The sequence below is a fragment of the Capsicum annuum genome, chromosome 3 (genome assembly GCF_002878395.1).
Source record: "Capsicum annuum cultivar UCD-10X-F1 chromosome 3, UCD10Xv1.1, whole genome shotgun sequence".
In the NCBI taxonomy this organism is placed as follows: domain Eukaryota; kingdom Viridiplantae; phylum Streptophyta; class Magnoliopsida; order Solanales; family Solanaceae; genus Capsicum; species Capsicum annuum.
Window position 1 is genome coordinate 198534296 of NC_061113.1, and position 7746 is coordinate 198542041.

Here is a 7746-nt window from a genome sequence, read left to right on the forward strand (position 1 = left end):
GAGTCAACAACCCGATATACAACATAACTAATGAGAGAGTAACAATATAAATGATTGCAACGAGTGCCTTGCCCTGGAATTTTCCATTGATAGTAATTACAACCTTGCTCAAATTGTGATTTTTACATTTTATTACCTTTGTTTACTGTTAGTTTACTTGAGTTTCACAAATCATCTTGATATATCACAACACCTATTTGAAATATTTTTACCGACTCAATTAAGCAAATTGCTAAACTCTTAGTCCCTGATGGTTTGATATCCGGCTCTTAAAGAGTGGAACGCCCAGGACTACCTCCTGGACGTCACATAGTTCTTAGAATCACAAGTGATCTCAAGCTAACCAATGATACTAGCATAATTTGTGAGCAATTGAATAAAGTACATAAAATTAGAAAAAATAAGAGGAAGAAATATCTTTAGTTGAATTTGTCCAATAAAACACTGTTTGAAAATTTACAACACTATTTATACAAAAGAAAATTGAAACTAAATACATCAACTTTGACTGACTGTCTATGAAGCCTCTTTAATACTGACAATAGGTAGCTGGGACATGACCCATAGTTATCCCTAATCAATACAACTGAATAAAACATACAATATTGGCACTATAGTTGAATCGAGTCCTCGAATATGGAGAACTCATCACCTGCTGGCTAGAATCTGCGAACTATCTGATTATGGTGTATGAGCTCCAACTAGGACCTATATTATGAGACAATGTAGCCACACGGGCGTATATATGGATAGTAATTCTGGAATGTATTGAGTAACTGGGGGTGAATGCAATAAGTAAAATTAAAGCTGAACATACTTTCAAATCATGCATGCTAAGTGTAAAAGTACTCACCTTGATCATAAATAATACTAAAAGCTTAAATATCATAAAACATGAATAGTAAAGCATAATTTGAAAAGCTTAGTGAGTCTTAACACTTAGTTTCTAAAATCTTTACTTTTATGGGATATTTTTATAACCGACATAAACTATGTGATCTAGTATGGAGTCCAATGTCTGACCCACGTTGAGGAAGGTTGTTCTAACCTTGCTCTCAGAATAGAACCTGAACTAAAGTAGAGTGATCACTAAACTAAGCCCATATTAGGCAAGGGGGACACTCTCTGGCAAAGCCCCTAAACTGACGGTAGCACATAATTTTTGTAAAATAGGATGTGATGATCTTACATTCCCCTCTAGGTGCTAAATACTACTCCCAAAATATATATATTATATGCTCATACCAATGAAATTCACCTTATAATAAGCATATGGATTTATAAATCTAAAAACCAATCATGCTTCTATTAGTAAATCATACTCATGAATAACTGGGTGAATTTCATATCATGTCTGGGATTATAAGATCAAAACTAAAATCAGAATCATATTGTAGTAATTTGAAATAGTAAATCTGAACTCTTGTAAACTGAGAGAATCATGATAAAATTCATATGCTCTTATTGGTAAACTAACGTAATCATGTTGAAAATAATGTATAATTATCAACTCATGGAAATTCACGTCAAAATACTAAAATTCTTCTCATAATAATAATTATGTTAGTAAAAACATGAGTAAAGGTAAATTCTTGTGTTAACTAACCTTTAAATCAGATGAAAGTGTCGTAATTTAGAAAAATAAAAATCGGGTATAAACCTTAATTGAAATCTCATAAATTCAATTGGAAAAATCAAAGCTTTTGGGCACAAGGATGAAAGTTTATCCTTGTTCAAACCCCACATACTTGAACTTGATGAATTTTCTTGAGAGAAACTTTAATTGGAGCCATGGAAGTTGAACTTTGGAAGAAACCCTAATTTCTTTTACTCTTAAGAGTGGTGGGAGAATAAGTATTGTTAACTGATAAATGATGACTAGAGAATATTTAATAGGTGATTTAAGTCGTGGGATAGGATTTTAGGTGAGGAAAAGATCAAAATACAACTAAAGATATTGAACAAGATTACAAAAATTTCTCAATTGACAACTAAGTTGACAGCTTGTCAACTTAGTCATCATTCTAATTGGATTTAGACATGTTATGGTTAAGGTTGATGACTTAATTAATGGCTTATCAACTTACTAATCACCTTCTCCATAAGATTTAAGGTTTTTTCTGGTTAAGGTTAATAATTTACTTGATCGCTTGTCAACTAGTTGATACCTCGTCAGCTCAAGTCGTCACCTTCTTGTAAACAGACACTCCCAGGTAAAATGAGCATAACTTTCTACTTTGATATCGGATTAAGGTAAAATCAGATGAGTTGGAAAGAAGACTCAAAGATCTTTCATGGGATGTCTCTTGACCACTAAAACTCTATATATTCTAAAATTTATGCTCGTTTAAAGTTAACCCTTATAGGCTCAAATACTAAAACTCAATTGATACAGATGTTCTCAGCTCAACTTTGCTCTGAGTACTTCATATGACCATGATTCGCATTGAAAACACTATAAATACTAGGTAAATATTCATGAAACTTATCTATGGTTTAAGATAATCACCTTTGGGCCTTTAAACATAGGATGAATTGTTGGAAACTTATCTAGAACTTTGTGAGGTATTACTATATCTCCCCATTGGGATCATTCGTACTCAAATAAAGGTTGATATTTGGATGAAAAGAATCTAGTTACATCTTGAAGAAAAAATTCTAAAAGTTATCATGTCTCATAGCTAGAATCACCTCTTGAATGATAGTACTGACTCAGCTAATATATATAGAACCTGAACACTTACATAGGAATTGTATGGAATAAGGTGACATGACATGTCTACTAATGAAGGATATAGTAGAGCTAAAAATATAAAATTATAATGTGAAACTGATTTCTGAGCTAACTTGATTGACTATAAGGATATGATTCATGTTGAGAATATAAGGAGATGATCATAACGTGTAATAACAATTAAGGGAAAGAATTATTTTCATGATCTAAGTGTGAAATAAGAATAAGGAATCTCAACATGGCTACAACTCATGGAATATAGGTATATACAACAAAGTTGAGAATAGGATTAATATGCCTTAGGTAATGCAACTGCTAACTTTTAAACAACACTTCTCAAACACTCTTCTAAACTATACGTTTTCTCTTAAATACTACACTTCATTTAATGCAACTTATAATCTTTACTTGGATGTTGATGACTCCTTCTACCAAAGTCTAAGTTAAATTAAAATCACTCATTGTGTTCAAGCCTAACTCGAAGTCGCAAGGTACTACACATAACACCAATAATACTAGTCTACACCATGAGATTCAATATCTTATGCATTCCCAAATCTCTTATCTTAAGAATAACACCACTTACCACTTCAACAATCAACTTCAAGCTCTAATTGGAAATTCACTAACGTGCAATGCATTCACCCATTTATCCACCAACATGATATTCAAGCCTATCATTATAACCACATATGAAATTCGGGGAATCCTACTTATCTAGGAATTTTTTCAGATTTTCTAATAACTCTATCAATAATAATTTCATGAATTATCTCCAAAAATGCACACCAAATATTCTCAACTAACTATGACATATTCCATAGCTTTGCCTTAATCTTTCTCCACACTTAAATCCTTAGATAAAAAAAGCATTCAACAAATTTTTCCCTAATAAGGAACATCTACTCTATCCCATCTAAACTATTGTTCATCCATTTTCATTACCACTATCTTAACATAGAAAGGGTTACTAAAGGGCAAGAACATAAGCATCTAAAGTATAAAAGATATTATACATAACTTTGACACTTAATAAGGCCTGAGAAATAGAGTATTGAAGGCATGGATTTATTTAAGAGATCTAAATTGAGGACATACATGACATAATGCGAATTTCACTGGAAATTAGTACTATGAGTTCAGAACTGAGCATACTCTAAAACATAGGTGCATACTTATCATAAGTTACTAAACATAAGACTGGAACTCATAGACTTATGAGGGATGACACAAATCATAGACTGTAACACCCCAAAATCTAATCCTAGGACGTCACACAGTGCTCAAGGCTACGAGTAGCCTCAAGCTAACCCTTTGAGCCTACTACTAAGTCTGAACCTTACTTCAAGATCATCTAGTTAAGAAATAATATTGTATTATACGAAAACTAAACTGAATAAACTGTAGATAAGGTCTGAACAACAAATACTGAAAGTATGTAAATAAACTCGTAGTCCGACAAGCCTCTACTACTAATAAAGAACTAGAGATCCATTGGGACAGACCCCCAACTAACTCAGACTAAACAAAAAATTATAACTCAAATACAATAAAAGATGGTAATCTGAAGAAGTGGGCCCTCGAATCATGAGGAATCACTAACTGTGGGAGTGCAGACAAAGATGCTCAAACTACTCACACTGTTGATATGGAGCACTTAAATCTAGATTATAGGACAATGTAGCACATAACGTCTATGTGGATCAGCACTTTGAAGATGTACTGAGTATATAGGGGTGTAATGCATAAGTAAACTTCATCATTATTAGAAAGTAAATTCATATGGATGTATATGAATCACATAAGCTTGAATATCTAAAATATTGAAATGCAAAATCATGTATAACAAATCATACTTGTAAATCTAGTGAGTCATAACACTTAGTCGTATAAAAGCTTTTCTATCTTCCTTTCTTTTGAAACTTAGAAGCTTTGGGACTTAGAGACTTTGATCTTGGGAGTTTCTTCTAACGGACATAAACTATGTGAGCTGACATGGAGTCCAATGTCTTGCCCATGTTGGGTAGAGTTGGTCTACCCTTTCCATCAAAATAGAAACTTAACTTGAGTGATCACTATCTTGGTCATCCACGTAGAAGTGGGAATAATCTTAATCCTACGGTGGCACGTAGTTATGGGTCATGAGACCTTGGAATCATACCCAACTCGGTGCTAAATACTACTCCCATATTATGCTCAGAACTTTAGGAAATCCACCTTAAAATAGAATAAGGGTTTATAATTAAAACTGATTATGCTTCGCTTCTTTAAAACTCAAACTATGTGAAAAATATGGATTTCTTGTCTTAGCTTAGGATCAAAAGATCAATCTTTGATCTTGAAAGCACTTATCAAAACTTGTCAATAAAACTTAAGATCATAATCTCCTTGTAAACTCATTACTTGTACTTTAGGACTCAAAGTATAAAGCTTCGGTGCATAAAAAGCATATTTAAACTTCATGCTCAACAATTATCTTCGAAGCTTTCAACAATCTCAACCAAGATAGTGGAAAATAACTCATAATATAAATCTCATGATTTCAAACATGGATATATGTAAATCTTTTGCAATTGAAGCCTTAAATAACATGATAATTTCATAAATGAAAAATAATAAGAGTTGGGTATCAACCCTAACTTGAAAATCATGTAATCTTTAATAAAAATCAAGTTTGTGGGACAAGGATGAAAGATTTGTCCTTGTTCAAACCACATATACCTTAATTGATGATCTTTAATGAAAGGCTTGAATCTTTGATTCCTATTGATGCTTTAAAGATGATTTCTTAGTGTTCTTGTATTAGGAAATCTCAATCTTGAGTTATCTTAGAGAGTTAATGGAGGAATCTTAGATTTATTGAGGAAGAAGTTGATGAACTGGGGTTTTTACTTTGAGAGGGAATGATGAATAATGCATAATGTGCTCTCAAATATGAGTGATCTTGTGTTTTTAGATAGATTTGGGGGATGGGGTTTTACAAAAATACCCCCTTTAAGCTTTTAAACGAAACTAGAAAAATGATCAGAATCTCTATTTTTGGCCTTGGCGCGATGCACCACTATCGTGCCAAGCCGCTAGGAAAATGCCAACTGAGAAAATGCATGGTAGCGCATCACGGTGATATCGTGCTGCCACCTTGGGTGGGACCTGGACACTTAGCATAATGCGCCAATATCGCTATCCTTCATTGGAATTGGAAATTTGGCTCTCTCTGCGATGTGTCAATATCACAAAGGGCCACTGGATATTGACAATTAGGAATTAACGCTACTCCGCGATGCGCTAAGGGATCAAATGATGGTGTTTTACGACTGTAACTTAAAATAGCCGTAACGTTTTACCCGGTTATCGGATTTAGGGGAATCTTATATCATGGGAAAGCTTATTCAATTTTTTCTACGCAATAAAAAGTCTAAATCTAAAGAATTCCACACAAAATAAATAATATTCATCTTGGAAGCTATCCCTTAATATCCTAGGGATAGATTCTAGCTAGAAAAGGTACAGGGTATTACAATATCTCTCCCTTGGAAACATTCGTCCTCGAATGTGGCTCGTTAAGTTGAAATTACTAAGGAATTTGAGAATATAAGATAGCATGCACAACAGAAATGAACTAAGAGTGAATCTAAATCATTCTGAGCTTCTGAGTAACTCTGTGAGTGCATGAACTTATATGAGGACATCTATATTGCTGAATATCTGATTAGAAAGAAACTGAATTAAGGAAGAGTATTACCTTCAGCTAGATCTGAGTTTGCAGAGAAAAGGTAAGGGTACTTGACTTACATATCTGCTTCTTCTTCCCAATTAGTGCCCTCAACCAACTAATTTTTTCAAAGTACTTTGACCAAGGGAACTTCTTTGTTCCTTAGTCTATGGATCTGATGACTAAAATCACAACTGGAATCTCTTCGTATGAAAGGCTGTACTGAATTTCTGAGCTTTCTAAAGGAATTACAATAGTGGAGTCACTGATGAACTACTTAAGCATAGAGATGTGGAATACAGGATGAACTATTGACAAATCTGTGGGCAACTCAATCTCATAAGCTACTTTTCCAACACGACTCAAAATGTTGAAAGGGCCAACATACCGGGGACTGAGCTTCCCCTTCTTGCCAAATCTCTTCACCCTTTTCTTGGGTGTAATCTTTAGATAAACTAAAGCACCAACTTCAAACTCAAGATCTCTCCTTCTCACATCCGCATACAATTTCTGACAACTCTAGGTTATTTTCAATCTTTCTCTAATCAACTTGACTTTCTCTGTGGCTTCAAACACTACATCAGGACCAAGCAAAGTGGCCTCACCCACTTCAAACCAACTTATGGGTGACCGATATCTCCCCCCATACAGAGCCTTAAACGGGGCATCTGAATGCTAGAATGGTAACTATTATTATAAGCAAACTCAATCTCTGCTTGACCATCTGCCTGAAGGTGAAAAGATAAACTAAGATGATTTGGGTACCAAGACCCCTCTAAAAGGCTTTCCAAAATAGGAAAGTAAACTGAGTGCCCCTATCCAAGATAATAGATAAGGGAACTCCATGCAATCTAACTAACTCTTGGATATACAACTTAGCATAATCCTCAGTTGTATAAGATATGTGAACTGGCAAGAAATGTGATGACTTAGTCAATCTATCTACAATAACCCAAATCAAATCATGATGATGACGCGATTGGGGTAAACCAATCACAAAATCAATATTCACCTCCTCCCACTTCCAAGTGGGGATACCAAACTCTTGCAATGTACCACCAGGTCTTTGGTGATCTACCTCAACCTATTGACAAGTTGCACACTTAGCAACAAACTCCACTATATCTTTCTTCATACCACTCCACTAATAGATTTCTCGTAAATTGCGATACATCTTGGTAGACCTGGATGAATAGAATAACATGCACCATGTGCTTCTGCCATAATTCTCTGCCTCAAATCATCAACACAAGGCACACACAATCTACTTTGGTATCTCAACACACCATCTCCCCCTTGG